The 15,032-nt window shown below is 45.2% G+C and overlaps 1 protein-coding gene across 1 annotated transcript in view; it reads right to left on the reverse strand.

Moving 5' to 3' along the window:
• Slco5a1 (solute carrier organic anion transporter family member 5A1) overlaps positions 1-15,032 on the reverse strand; it is a 120,881-nt gene that overhangs the window by 25,421 nt on the left and 80,428 nt on the right.

The following is a 15,032-nucleotide window of genomic DNA, read 5'->3' on the forward strand; positions in this document are numbered from 1 at the left end:
AGGGTAGTTACCATAAAAGCCAAGATAACTTGTCAATGAGCAGCTCAGGACACAGGGGTCCTGCAGTACTGAGCATGCTCTATTCCATAAAGTGGGCCTCAGTTACTGCCATTGCCCTAATGCTCATGTCTCCCTGAATTCATTTGTTAACCTCCTAACTCCTGAAGTGTGGATATTAGGGAAGTGGACACCACACGAACAAGATAAGGAGACTTGAGCCTTCCCTTTTCTCTCCACCACATAATGGGCATATTGAAAATGACCCATCTATGAGAAGCAGACCTTCACCAGACACCAAATCTTCCAATACCTTGATCTTGGAGTCCTTACTTCTGGGATTGTGAGAAACCAAATCCTCACACTCACGAACCACTCCGTGCATGGTAATCTTGCCACATGAGCCTGAGTAGACTAAGCGAGTCTTGTGTTTATTACTTATTTCTAAATTCTGACCAGTGCCCTCCTGGAGGTGTTCCATGACACTGTAGAAAAAGACATGGAGTTGGAGGTACGGCTCAGCAGTTAAAACAGGGACTCTTGCAGAGGACCCAAGTTCAACTCCCAGGACTCCCAACGAGCAGCTCACAACCATTTGTAACTCTAGCTCCAAGGAGACCTGGCTCTCCAGACCTCCATAGGCATCTGCGTTCATATGCATGCACGAATAAACACAATTAAAAACTAATAATAAAATAAATCTTTGTTTAAAAAATGAAGAACAGCTAGGCAGTGGTGGAACATGCCTTTAATTCCAGCACTCATGAGACAGGCCGGCGAATTTCAGAGTGTTCAAGGCCAGCCTGGTTAAAAGAGTGAGTTCCAGGACAGTCAGGGATACACAGAGAAAGCATGTCTTAAAAAAGAAGAGAAAAAGGAGGAGAAGGCTTGGGAGGAAGAAAGGAGGAGGATGGGGAAAAGAGGGGCGGGATCAGGTATGGGAGGAGATGGGGGAGAAGTACAGAGGGTTAGAAAATTGATCAGAGGTGTGTAGCAATGGGGGATGGGGAGATGGGGCTAACAACCAGAAAGTCCCAGGTGCCAGGAAGCAAGAGGCTCCCAGGGTCCCTCGGGGATGACATTAGCTGAAATACCCCACAAAGGGGAGGGAGATCCTGTTTAACCAGATCCAGAAGTTAGGCATGGCCCGCCCGTTGAGGGATGAGCCGCCACCCCCCTCCCCCCCGCACCCCGTCTTCAAAATTTTAACCCAGAATTGCTCCTGTCTAAAGGAAATACAGGGATAAAGTGTGGAGCAGAGACTGAAGGAAAAGCCATCCAGAGACTGCTCCACCTGGGGATCCAGCCCATCTGCAGGTACCAAACACGGACAATATTGCTGATGCCAAGAAGTGCATGCTGACAGGAGCCTGATATAGCTGTCTCCTGAGAGACTTCACCAGAGCATGACAAATACAGATGTGGATGCTCGAAGCCAACCATCAGACTGATCACAGGGACCCCAGTGGAGGAGTTAGGGGAAGGACTGAAGAAGCTGAAGGGGCCTTATCTGGCATCAATGGGAGGGGAGGCCCTTGGTCCTGTGAAGGCTCGATGCCCCAGTGTAGAGGAATGCTAGAGTGGCGAGGTGGGAGTTGGGGGGAAGCACCCTCATAGAAGCAGGGTAAGGGGGCATGAGATGGGGGTTTGCAGAGGGGAAAATGGAAAAGGGGATAGCATTTGAAATGTAAATAAATAAAATATCCATATTTTGAAGAAGAAGGAGCAAGAGGAGGAAGAGAAGGAGAAGGAGGAAAAACATAGAATACCTGCCCCCCACCCTTACAAACTAAAAGACAGACATACAAGCTAGCAGAGAATTTCGATAAAACAATCCTATAAGTTGCTGGAAAAACACGGGGAAAGGGGAAGCTGAGTGTTCCCTGGAAGAGATCTCACAGTGGCTATTTTCAGCTGACATTCAATGGAAGAGGAAGAATGTATCGAACGGCCCGGCACAGAGAGACCTTCTGAACAAAGGAAATGCACGTGAAGACATGAGGTCATGGTACCAGGTATTCACAGAGCTTCAAAATACCCAGGCTGCTCAGTGTACGATGATGGGAGGTGGCAGGGTGCAGAAGGAGGGGTAAGAGAGCAGGGAAAGAAACTCAGATTGTATCTCTGAGCAGGGAGAGGCCGCTGGAGACTTCTGAGCTGCCTCAGATGAGAGTTACACGTTCTGAAGAGCATTCGGAAGTGCATTATAGGCAGTAGCGTAGATGGAGGGATAACTTGAGTCTGAAGTGGTCAGAAGGGTAATTGCAAGGGTCCCGGTGAGCTGCAGGAAATCACCACACTGACAGCACAGTAAGTTACAGAAGGAAAGCCAGTGTGTGGCACTCACTGAATGGGGATCTGAACAGGACAACAGTACAGACAGTACAGACAGCAGTGTCACCATCTCCACTACAGCCCGGAGGGTAAGGAGCCTGAAGAACCTCACACTGGGGCCCGTAAGCTCTCAAAAGAGTCATGCTGAGAGATTTGTAAGTTACACTTGAATCTGAGGGATGGGATGTTCTCTGAGCTCACAGTGAGAAAAAGAGGAAGCCCTCTGAAGAGAATGAGTGTTAATGACAAAGAGATGAGCCCATAAAGAAGGCTAAAAGCCAAACGCAAGAGCAAAGCCAGGGACGAACAGTGTTAAAAACAGATTGAACGCGGGCTTTGAGCTCAGCAAGCAGCCGAGTCATTAATTATGCACACACAGGTGGTCACGTTTCAGGTGAGAATGATCCCACCGACTTCTAAGTAGATCTGGTTCTGGATTGTCTTGGGGCTGATGGCCCAGTTTCCCCAGCACCAACACACTACCATTTTGGTCTCTAATGGTGCCACTCCCTTATGAAGGGGATATAAAAGAGGGTTCTCCAGGCTGAAGTTACTGCTACCAGCTCTGTCTTTGTGTTCTTTGCTGGCACCGCCCTTCCCCTTCCTGAGCCCCCAGACCCCAAAGAGCCAAGACCCTATCCCATAGTGCCCCAGGTTTATCCTCTGATGGCACCACCTCTCATCTAACCCTCAAGGAGACAATTCTGTGGTCCCTAATCTCCTGATCCAATCACTCCCCGGGCCCATGATACCTAAAACTCAGGGTACCATAGGATGTGGGAGGAATGCATCAATATACACCAAAGAATGCATGTGACATTACTGCAGGAGAGGGGAGAAGGACGAAATGGACGGGGCGGAATGGAAACGCCACTTGCTCATAGCCCAGGACCCGAAGGCCTAAGGGTCTGATTGGTGAGGGAAGACGTGTCATTTCCTGGCTCCTGAAAAGTGCAAGGAAGACAAACTCTTCCCTGCCACCTGCAATGTGTGTTCTTGATAAGTTTCTGAGCGCTCCAGGACTCCTGTGCACAGTGATGAGACTTGTAAGAAGCAAGTGAGGGAAGACATTGGAAGAAGTTAGAATGGAGTCTGGCCCACCATATGCATTCAATAAACACTGGCTGTCACTAGCATCACTGTGGAAAGCCACAATAACATTCGCCACCACAAGATGGCGCTGGCTTCCACTGCACCCCATGTGGAAAGCCGAGATAGCATTTGCCATTACAAGATGGTGCTGGCTTCCGCCGCGCCAGCCCGACTTCCTTTCAGGAAGTTAGCTGTGTGCGCATGTGCAAGAGTGTGTTCGTGCCAGGTCTTTGCCCACTCCGGGGCGTGCCTATGAGATCATGGGTAAGCGACCAATCAGGTGTGGATGCGCCGCGCTAGGGTGTATATAAGCCGCGCCATGCTGGGGCCCCGCGTTCTCCTCTTCAAGATGTAATAAACGCTTTGCTGCAGAAGGATCCTGGTGTCCGCGCGTGCGTTCCTGCTGGCGAGACGATAGCGCGGGACACATCACCATTTCTTAAGATATTTTATTGTATTTGTGTGTGTATGTGTGTGTGTACACATGTATATGCGCATGTATGCACACACACATGCATGAGCATCACAGTGTATATGTGGAGGTCTAAGGACAACTTGTGGATGTTGCTTCTCTCTTTCCACTATATGGGTTACAAGGATCAAACTCAGATCCTTAGCCTTGGTGACAAGCATCTTTGCCCATACAACCATTTCACTGGCTCATCATCATCATCACCACCACATCACCATCATCACCACCATCACCACCACCACCACCACCACCATCATCATCATCACCACCACCATCACCATCACCACCACCACCATCACATCATTATCATCATCATCACCACCACCACCATCACCATCACCATCATCACCATCACCATCACCACCATCACCACCATCATCATCACTACCACCAACATATCATCATCATCACCATCACCACCACCACCAACACCATCATCATCATCACCATCACCACCAACACCATCATCACCATCACCACCACCACCACCACCATTCCCACCACCATCATCATCATCACTTTAACTGTTTTGAATATCTCTGTGATATGCCTAGTATTAATGAATTGGATACATTTGTACAAACATCCTAGGATTAAAACAGTGAATTTTAATGAGGATTGAATTTAAACAACCTATATGCGGCCCCAACATAAACTTGTATGTGTTCTTTAATAAATAAGTCTTTGATACTTAGCCATTGTGTGCTCTTAACCGTAACACTCACATACTTAGTGATACATTTATATTATATTAGTAGAGCCTGAATATAAGGCACTCACTAAAGTGTTCAATATTGGCAGAAGGTTCTGCTTCCAGCAGAAGAGTTCTAGAAATTCTCTGCCATCTTTAGGTGGAAATCTTGGGATCCTCGTTTTTCTTAGGAAACTGATGTATTAATTGTCCTGCTTCCTTTTTCCCTCAGACATCAGGTCCAATATCCACAAAGAGACTTTGAAGATTCTCTTCAGGTTACAATCTTGCTGACCCTTTTGTGAAGAATGGTGGTTAGTTAATCATCAGGTATTTTAGGAACAAGATGAACTTTTTCTCTTGTCCCCACTTTGAGGCATTGCCTGTGTTGTAAACAGACGTAAGATGTATGTCTAAACTGACAGCACGCTTAGCATCTCAGAAACTGAAGGGCAGGGAGAGAAAAGGAGGCCAGCACTCGTCACTAAGAATGTCCCAGATGCAGAGACCTTCAATGCACTGTCACTGTTGTTAGTATTAAGAATGATGGGCTCGGCAGCTAGAGAGATGGCTCAGTGGTTAAGAGCACTGGCTGCTCTTTCAGAGGCACTGAGTTCAATTCCCAGCAACCCGTGGTGGCTCACAATCATCTGTAATGAGATCTGATGCCCCCTTCTGGTGTGTCTGAAGACAGCGACCATGTATTCACATACATGAAATAAATCTTAAAAAAAAAAAAAATGATGGGCTTTTATAGCACCTGGTGCTAGCCCTGACATGCTTGCCCCTGGCCTCTGTGTCTATTTCTGTCTTTCCAGCAGGACACACACACACACACACACACACACACACACACACACACACACAACCTGTTGGGTATTACAATAGCTGCCTTTTCCACAGCGATTCACTTCACTCTCAACTTTATGAATTAAAAGCACAAAGCCCTCACGTTTAGGACTTAGCTTGACTAGAAGCATTTCTTCCTCCCCACAGGGATCTATGCAGTTTGAATGAGACATCCCCCACAGTCTCAGGCATCTGACGCGGGATCTCCGGTTGGCGGTGCTCTTTGGCGGTGTAGGAGGTGCAGTGTGTGGGAGGAAGTATATCACCAGAGGTGAGCACTGAGAGTTGAGAGCCTCACACCGTTCCCTGTGCCCTCTCTGCCTCATGCCCCTACCACAAGTCCTTGGTGCTTGTTGCCGTGGTTACACTCTGATACCATGGACTCATCCCCTTGGAATGATAAGCCAAAATAAACTCGCTCTTCCGTAAGCTTTGCTTGAAGTGTTTTAGCACAGCAACCGAAAAGCAACCAATGCATCAAGTACCCCATCACCCACGGTCTCTTAGATGGGAAGGACAGGGTGTTGTCTCCATACCACACCTGCGACAACTGGGCTCAGATCGAGTTAACTCTATAAAAGCCCATACTCCCGACTTTGTAATGCTCCTTCCTATCATGAATTATCCTATCATCTCTTGCAAGCCTCTTCTTTCAGAGAGTAGGTATCCCTACCATCTGAGTAGAACTAAAGACTCTATTTCTAAAACACTATTTTGCCTCAGTGCTGGCAAATATTAAAACGACCCAAGGATAAAGGACACGGTAAGTTCATCTTCCCCCAAACTGCACATCAGACTACAAATAATAGTGGTACCTCTCATTTTTTTAATGTCTTTCCCTCACTGTTGGGAAAATTTTCAGGAGCCCCTTCAAAGGCAATTCAGCACATGTAGCATCTAAATTGCTTGACGGAATCCTTCCCTGAGAATTCTGTGGCTGTTTGAAGACAGAGAACAAAACATTGCTTTGCATACCTCATATTCCATGATATGACTTCAAACCTCTTTGGACCTCAGACAAAGAGAAGCTGTGTGCGTGTGCATGCATGCACATGTGCGTGTGCGTGTGCGTGTGCGTGTGTGTGTGTGTGTGTGTGTGTGTGTGTGTGTGTGGCTGACTTAGTTTCCCGTCTTTATCTCCAGTCTGAGAAGACAGCGTTTGAAGGAGTCTTCATGGGCCTCTATTTTCTGCTATGACAGCTACTGCATGACTCAAACAGGACCGCCCAATCAAAGCGACAGAGAAGGCTCTTGAATTCTAGCATGGCCTCGATGGAATGATTTAAAAAGGCTCAGAAACCTCGGCTCCGCACTGCCTTCAGGTTGAAGATTCCTGTAGGCAGCTCATATGTTACTCCTCCTAGGCCCAACAGATCTCATTACCCATCACACATTTCAGGCATGCTAAGACTGCACCGTAGGAGAGAAATATGAGAAGCCTAATCTTGGGGACTCAAAGACTTAGACACTGGAGGAGAGGTGACATGGAGGAACATTCTGGGAGAAAGGAACCCTGTTTTCACTGCAGAGTTGACAAATTCAGCTGAAACGTCACAAGGATTTGCATGCTCAGCTGTGTCACATGGTGTCACATGTGTCGTGATAGGGACTCCAAAATCGAACTGAATAAATACGTTTGACCTTTTATACCTTACGCAGCTAGAGCAGCTTTCTGCATCCGTGCAGTGAAACCAGAGAGCAGCTGCACTTGCAATGGGAAAACGCTTAGATATCTCCTTCATCTCTGGCTCTGGGAAACGGGAGGGAATGAACCTTAAGCGAATGACCGCAGAAGTGGGGGCTGACCTGGCCTTTTGTAGAGGAAATTTCACAGACAGTAATGGGAGCTCAATAACGTTTTCAGTCATCAAAACTAAGCAGCAAGCGAAGACATTAGCATCAGGTTATCGCACTCAGTTCCTGTTCAGGGCACAGGTTTGGGCCTGTGCCAAATGGAAAGCCCTCTGTGGAGGCTCTTCAGGCAAGATCTACTTTCGGTCAGCAATTTCCCGCCGTTCTCCGCGTCCGTGTTTGTCCAAGTCCTGTGTCTCTCAGAGCTTTCTCTTCCAGAAAACTGACCACCTCCCCGCCCACCAGGAGCTCAGCTGGAAGACCTAACAAAGCCTTCCTTTTCCCCGGAGGAACAGAGTCCTCAAACTCTGCCCATCAAGGGCAGCAGAGTGGAGGTTTAAAAGAAAAGTTGACACACCTAAACCACGCCCATTTAAATGCCCCGTCTCTCACAAAGACTAATAAAAATATTTTTTGTTCAAAAATATATTATTGTATTTAATCTGTCGGATCCATGTGGGAGACCAGAGTTGTCATTTTGGGCTAAAGTCTCAATTAGTGATTACTAATTGGAATGTATTTTAATTTTTATTTCTTTTCTTTTTACTATCTTTTACTTTATGTGTATGAACGTTTTGCCTTCAGATATATTCTGTCTGCCTATTTACTTCCCTTTACCCCCTGGCTCCAGGAAACAGTAGGGAGGAGTCTTAAGCAAGTTATTGCACATGTGGGGCATTGTCCTCGGTGGTCAGTGGAGTTACAAGCAGACGTGAGCCACCATACAGGTGCTGGGACACAAACCTGGATCTTCTGCAAGAGCAGCCAGTGCAATTGCCAAACCATCTCTCCAACTCCTCGTTTTGTTTTGTTTTTTTTAAAAAGACAATTTAGCACACTATAGATTTGCCTATGGAACATGCAGTTCCACACATTGTGGGTGGTGGGACTTGAACACGAGGCCTCACACATGCTAGGCCAGCTCTGGACCACTGAGCTCCAGCTACACAGTCCCCAGCCCGGCGCATGCACAATACACCCCAGCGATATGCAACGCCACCATTTTGTAACATTTTCACGTCACTCCATCAACTGTCCCGTCCACTCCAGTGTCCTGCCACTTTGCTGGTTTTCAGGGCTTTGTTCTTCCTTTCTCCTTGGGGCCAAGCAGTCTGTTCGTACCTTGTTCTCTATTCGCGCATCACGTGACGGACTCCTGTGGCTATGTCCACACTGGGGGTATTATGAATAACACTGTTGCGAGAGTTCACATATGTATCTTGTTTAATGTGGCGGTAAGCTTCATTCCTTTGGAAGCAGGCCTAGAAACGGAGTTTCCAGGTCATGTGTTTGAAGATGCATTGAACCATTGTTCTCCAGAGGGCTAGATCTCTTGACGTTCCTGCCAACAGTGCCTAAGGCTTCCATTCTATTCTTCCACATTTGTACCAACAGTTTTAGATGGTAATATTTGATGTAGCCCAACACACAGGTGTGCTATAGGATCTCATAGTAACTCGCTGTGGCTTTGGTCTGTTTCTCTGGTAACTAACTGGATCAGGTGTCTGTCCCTGGGCTTGTTTTGGTCATTGGTGCCCTGGGCCATTCTCTGGACAAATGTCTATTCATAGCTTCTCCTCATTTCCTAAAGTTGCCTTATTTCTCTGGAAGTTTTGAATTATTGTAAACACAGCTGATAGACGTTTTAAAAATATTTTCCTTGCCCTATGTGGTATCTGTTTTTACTTTCTTGATGGTGCCCTTTGATACAAAAGTTCTTAACACTAATAAAACCCAGTTTCTTTGTCCCCCTCCCCCCATGGCCTAGACTGCTTAGCCTAAGACCCAAGTGATTTGTGTGCACGCTTATTTCTAGGAATATTATAACCCTTTTATGTTATACTTCGAGCCATCTTGTATTTATTTAATATGATATGGGAGTAAATTTAATTCTTTCCCATTAAGCTACCTGCTTGTTCCAGATTCGGTTGTAAAAGAAAAAAAAAGCTATTCACTTTTTCCATTGAATATTGTTGGTGCCCTGATCACCTATTGATCATGGTTGAGCAAATAGTTCAATGGATAAATTACTTGTCACACAAAACTAAGGGCTGGAGTTCAGATTCCCCCACCTCCATATATTGGGTAGACAGGCATGGCAGCCCTCCTGTAGTCCCTCAGGAGACATGGGATCTCCAGGGAAGATGACATCTGGTTCTCAACCTGTGGGTCGTGACCCTTCTGGCACACCTCTAGCTCCAAAATATATTTACATTACAATTCGTAACAGTAGCAAAATTGTAGTTCTGCAGTAGCAATGATAAGAATTGTGTGTTGGGGCTCACCGTGACACGAGGAACTGTATTAAAGGGTTGCAGCATTAGGAAGGTTGAGAGCCTCTCAAACCAGACTGTCCAATCCTCAAGCTCTAGGTTCAGTGAGAGACCCTTAGTAAACAAAGTGGAGAATGATCAAGGCGGACACACAGAAAAACCAACTTCCAGCCAACAGGCAATGTACATGCATGTGAACCCACATACATGAACACACATGGTGAACACACAACACATGGAAATGGTCTATTGATCATGTGTGTAAATTTGTTTCGGGTTCTCAATTCTATTCCTTACTATTTCTGTCTTCTTTAAGCCAGTACCATACCATTTTGATGATTAGGAAGTTTTGATGGGGTCTGCACTGAATCTAGAGGTCACTTTGAGGAGTATTAACACCTAAACAACACCAAGCCCCTCAATCTTTGAGTATAAAGTGGATTTCTCCTGCGATGTACTCTCTCTAACTTTTAAACAGTCATTAATTGTCTAGATTACTAAGTTGTATACATTTGTTATATATAGCATCTTGTCTCAAAATATGCATATACTGTTCAATGGCTAAATTAAGCCAATTAACATACAGTGTGTGACATGTGTTTTGTGGCGAGAACACAAATTCTACCTCCTAATTTCCAGAATCTGGTGTGTTGTTGTAACTATGGTCAGTTTCTGTTTTGCAAGAAAATCTTTTTCAGTTGCTGCTCTGCCCACGTGACATCCTTTCTCCGACGAATGCTTTCTTGATATTCTATACTTTCAAAATGCAAGCTTTGCATACATTTGTTGAGCACTATTCCTAAGAACCTCACTCCTGCTGGTTTTGTTTTAGGATCTCTTTCTCCTCTGTCTTGCTACCCTACTTAGAAGCACAGTTAGAGTAGCTTTGTTAATGGATGCCTTGGGATTTTCTCCATAAAAAAAAGCATGAAACCTGTAAACTGAGGTCCTTTTCCTTCTTCATTCCCAACCTGAATGGTCTTTATTTCCTTTTCCTTCCCCATGACCTGACAAGAATCCCTAGCAGAATAAGGTAGCAAATGCAGATATATTTGTCACTGTCTGGTCTTAGGGGGAAGGTGTCCTTAGCCGGCTAGCTATGGCCTCCACACATCTCCTTCAGCACAGTGTGTCTCTAATCTCTAAACTGAAGCAGAGCTTTACGAAAACATTATTTGTGCATTATTTGCAGGGATATTGTTAAGTGAACTTTTGGAGAACTTGCAATATTATAACTTTTAATTTAGTCACTTCATAAACTTAATAAATTGTTTGCTATTTAAATGTTTACTAGAAACCCTTTCTTGAACACCAACTGTGCACTATTCTAAACTGGAGATGCATGGTGAATAGATCCAGCACGAATTCTCGCCCATACTGATTTTACAGTCTAATGTGGCAAAATAATAAATTAATAACTAAGCAGATTGTCCCAGATGATAGAAGGTGAAAGGAACTCAGTGAAAATGATTCTCAGCCCAGGAAGAGAAATGAGTGTGTGGAATGCAGAGGCACACTTAACAGGCTGAAGTCCTACTGACAAAGGGTCATCCCAGCCAAAGCAAAGGAGGAAGGGGAGAGTAATTCTCATGAGGATTAAGTCACGCCCCACTTAGACCTTCATCTTACCCCTCCCTGAACAGAACCCAGAGGTGCCGCAATCAGAAAAATTCATAACTGAAAGGAACCTCAGGGGCTGGGGATTTAGCTCAGTGGTAGAGCGCTTGCCTAGCAAGCTCAAGGCCATGAGTTCGGTCCTCAGCTCTGGAAAAAAACAAACAAACAAAAAAAAAGTAAAAGGAACCTCAAAAATCACTCATCTTTCTTTGCTCTAATGAAACCAGAACACATAAGAAGGCCAGGCAAGGGGTTGGAGATTTAGCTCAGTGGTAGAGCGCTTGCCTAGCAAGCACAAGGCCCTGGGTTCGGTCCCCAGCTCCAAAAAAAAAGAAAAGAAAGAAAAAGAAAAAGGCTAGGCAAGGCAGAAACAGAAGGGGAAAAACCAGACCCGATGGGTATCCATTGAACTGTAGTTTGTTTGCCCTGCATAATTGCACCAGATAATGGAAGCTTCACTCTAAGGTTTCTAATAACAAAGCTGATTCAGAACAAAGACGTATTCTAGAAACCCCATGGTCTGAGCATCCATCCATAACCACGTGAGAACATAGCTTGCAGGTCTTAATGAATTCATCAGTCTTACAGAGAGTAGCCATTGAACAGAAAGCATCAGAACCCATCTGCCATTTCTCAGCGATGGCCTTCTCTTCTCCCCTTTCTCTCTCTCCTCCCCTGTCCTCTCTCCTCCTCTCCCCTCTCCTCCCCTCCATTTCCCTTCTCTTTCCTTCCCTTCCCTTCCCTTTCCTTCCCTTCTCTTCCCTTCCCTTCTTTCCTCTCCTCTCCTCTCCTCTCCTCTCCTCTCCTCTCCTCTTCTCCTTGGTTCCATTATTGCTCTGACCTTGTCTATCCTTAGTTTTGGGGCAGACAAGCCAGAGTCTCATCTTTAATGTTAGACCTTTGTAAAAATCATTCCTTTATCAGGTAACTGGCTCAGGATTTTGTTATTTATTTGATTTGTTGACTATTAGTTTTTATTGTTCATATATTATTTACTTATTTATCTTTTCTTTTAAAAATTATGCATGGGAGTGGTATTGCCCACATGCATATCTGAGAAACACTATGTTGCCCTCAGAGGCCAGAAGAGGGCATTGGATCCTCTGCAACTGGAGTTACAGACAGATGTGAGCTGCTCTGTAGGTACCAAAAATCACACCCAGGTCCTCTGGAAGAGCAGCCAGAGTTCTTAACTTCCGAGCATCTCTCCATCCTCTCTTGTTTGTTTTTTGTTTGTTTTTTAATCATAGAATTTGGAAGGAAGTTATGACAAAGATCGTATCTAGATCTCTGATGACTACTCTTCTTTCTTCTAGAGCAGGAAGCAGGAAGCCAGGTGTGGACTTGGCTATCTACCTCAGCGGCTGTAGAACTGAAGCACTGATGGGCATGTGTACACAGGGGAATAACTACATTCTAGTAAAGTTTGGCTCACAAAAACAGGACTAGGCTGAGTATGGCACTAGACTCCTTATGGAGCAATAACTTGACTTATGCTCCCCTGCAATGCTAGCTCTATCTCCCAGCCTCCCTTACAACTCGATGAGTTTTTAAGTTCTGATCAGTATGATAGAAAGGAAAGTATATATCCATGGATGTTCGTTAGTTTGATTGTTTGTTGTTCAAGGCAGGGTTTTTCTATGTATCCCTGGCTGTCCTAGAACTCACTCTGTTAGACAGGCCGGCTCCAAACTCATAGAGGTTCATCTGCCTCTGCCTCCCGAACGCTGAGATTAAATGTGTGTGCTGCTGCCACCACTGCCACCCAGCTCCATAGCTTTCTTCAATTCCCCCGTTCTGCTACTGAGAATGCAAACACACTCTCGGAAGCACTAGTTTATGAGATCAACAGTCCACACGGGGACAGGGACTGGGAGCAGTTTGAGTCAGCATGGAACTCAGTTGAAATCTCTCCTGTTCCATTTTTCTGATGCTCAAGAATAAGCAAACGAACGAAGGAACCTATGATCCTAACACAGGACCAACTCTCCAATGTGTTCAGTTTACAGAGCATGAAACAGAAAGTGGCATCAGTCAGTAGCTGGATAATGCCACAGATAAACTCTGAAGTGTTGTAGTTCTGACTGGAAAGTGACAGTGACAGACTTGCCTGTGTGGCTCAAACTGGCCTAGGACTTGGCAGCCTCCTGCCTCAGCTCCCAGGAGCTAAGATACAAGCACCTGACTTCACACCGGCTTCTCACAGTTGAGAGTCTAAATCAGTATGTTTTCTGCAACATATTGGATGTTACTACTGTTCTATATAAAACAAATATATACGAAGTATCCTACAAGAGAAATTTATACCTATAGTGTTTCAAAAAGTCACTTAAGTCAAAACACAAACAAATCACATCATCTTTCTGCAAATAGAGTTCTGAGAGGACTTTCAGTATAAAAACTTGAAGAATCTATAAGTAACATAGCTACTGACTTCTGTGCTTTGCCCCTGGCTGATGGAATAAACACAACAACAACAACAACAACAACAACTAAAAAACAGCATGCTCAGAAACGGAGCCTGCCAGCAAAGTGGTTTTCCTGTGGTCCAGCCTGCCCTGGTTCAGGTTACAGCAGAACATTGCTTCACTTTCTAAAAATGGCTTGCCGTGTTTTATTATTTATATAAAGAAGACGGTACTTCCTGCCTGTGGGGTAACAAGCATTTCTTGTCTACTCTTAAGAGCCAATGTATTTGTTAGCCTTCGACATGGTCTTTATGTGTTAGCAGATATCACTTCTGAATGAGAGATGTCCAGACGAGATGGGAGTGAGGACAATTTGCCCTTAGTCCTGTAAGGCCAGCACTGTAGACCATCAATGCTTGATGAACACCTGCTTCTTTATTGACTTGTCTATAACTGCGATATTACATTCTATCCTCTACAACCTCCTTTTCTCTAATCTGTGTGTGTTTGATGAAGGCAGAAAGGGGACCATGAGAACACAGAAAGAAACCCTAAGGGAAGAGAAAGAATAGAAGCAGAAGGGGAGGACATTTGGGGGATCAGCAAGAGGGGATAGAAAAATGGGAAAAGAGAGTGGGGGCAGGGTGGGTAAGAACAAGGTGAAGAATGCATGAAAATGCCATCCTGAAGCCCAGCACTCGGTATGCTACCTCAAGTATCAAAAAATAGTGTATGTTCAAGCTTCCAAAGGAGGAAAGCAAGCAACTGTCCTACCCAGCTATGACCCCTGTGAACCACGACGATGGCCAGTGTGATACAATCCAAAGGGTGCAGTGATGGCATGCATGCTCTGGCAGTAACCAACAACTCTCTAATTGGACTTAAGACCTGCTCCACGAGGAGAAAAACATTCCTGGTTCTGGAAGCCTAACCAACTACCCAGAGCTAATGAAGCAATGGGAGGAGAACCTACATCACTAAAACAGCATAACTCCTAACTACTTCTAAAGACTTGTTCTTATAACCCCTTGTCAAGGAAACTCCTCTTTACAATAGATGGAGACTACTACATAAAATCACAACCAATCAAAATGCAGAGTCAAAATGCCCTGTCCCACCGAAACACCTACAAAACAATTCCTAGACTTCAGGCAACATTAAATGCAGAAGAGGCGGATAGATCTTAAGAGCCAAAAGACCAGGGAGCTTGTAAACCAAAAGACAGGATGAGCTTGTAAAATCAGAAGTAACATCATATGCCGCACCCACAAAGTCTCGCCAGCACAACTGCTTAGCAAGGGTGACACCAACAGGAATGCCAACGTGGACAGGGAAAGCTCGTGAGACCTCAACTCTGCACAACTTAGAGATAATGCAGGCAGCTAAGGAATGCTGGGAAAAAGTTGTGGAAAAAATAGTCTCCCTCAGGGAAGAGCACAACAGCTGGT

This window comes from Rattus rattus, chromosome 1, assembly GCF_011064425.1.
Source record: "Rattus rattus isolate New Zealand chromosome 1, Rrattus_CSIRO_v1, whole genome shotgun sequence".
In the NCBI taxonomy this organism is placed as follows: Eukaryota; Metazoa; Chordata; class Mammalia; order Rodentia; family Muridae; genus Rattus; species Rattus rattus.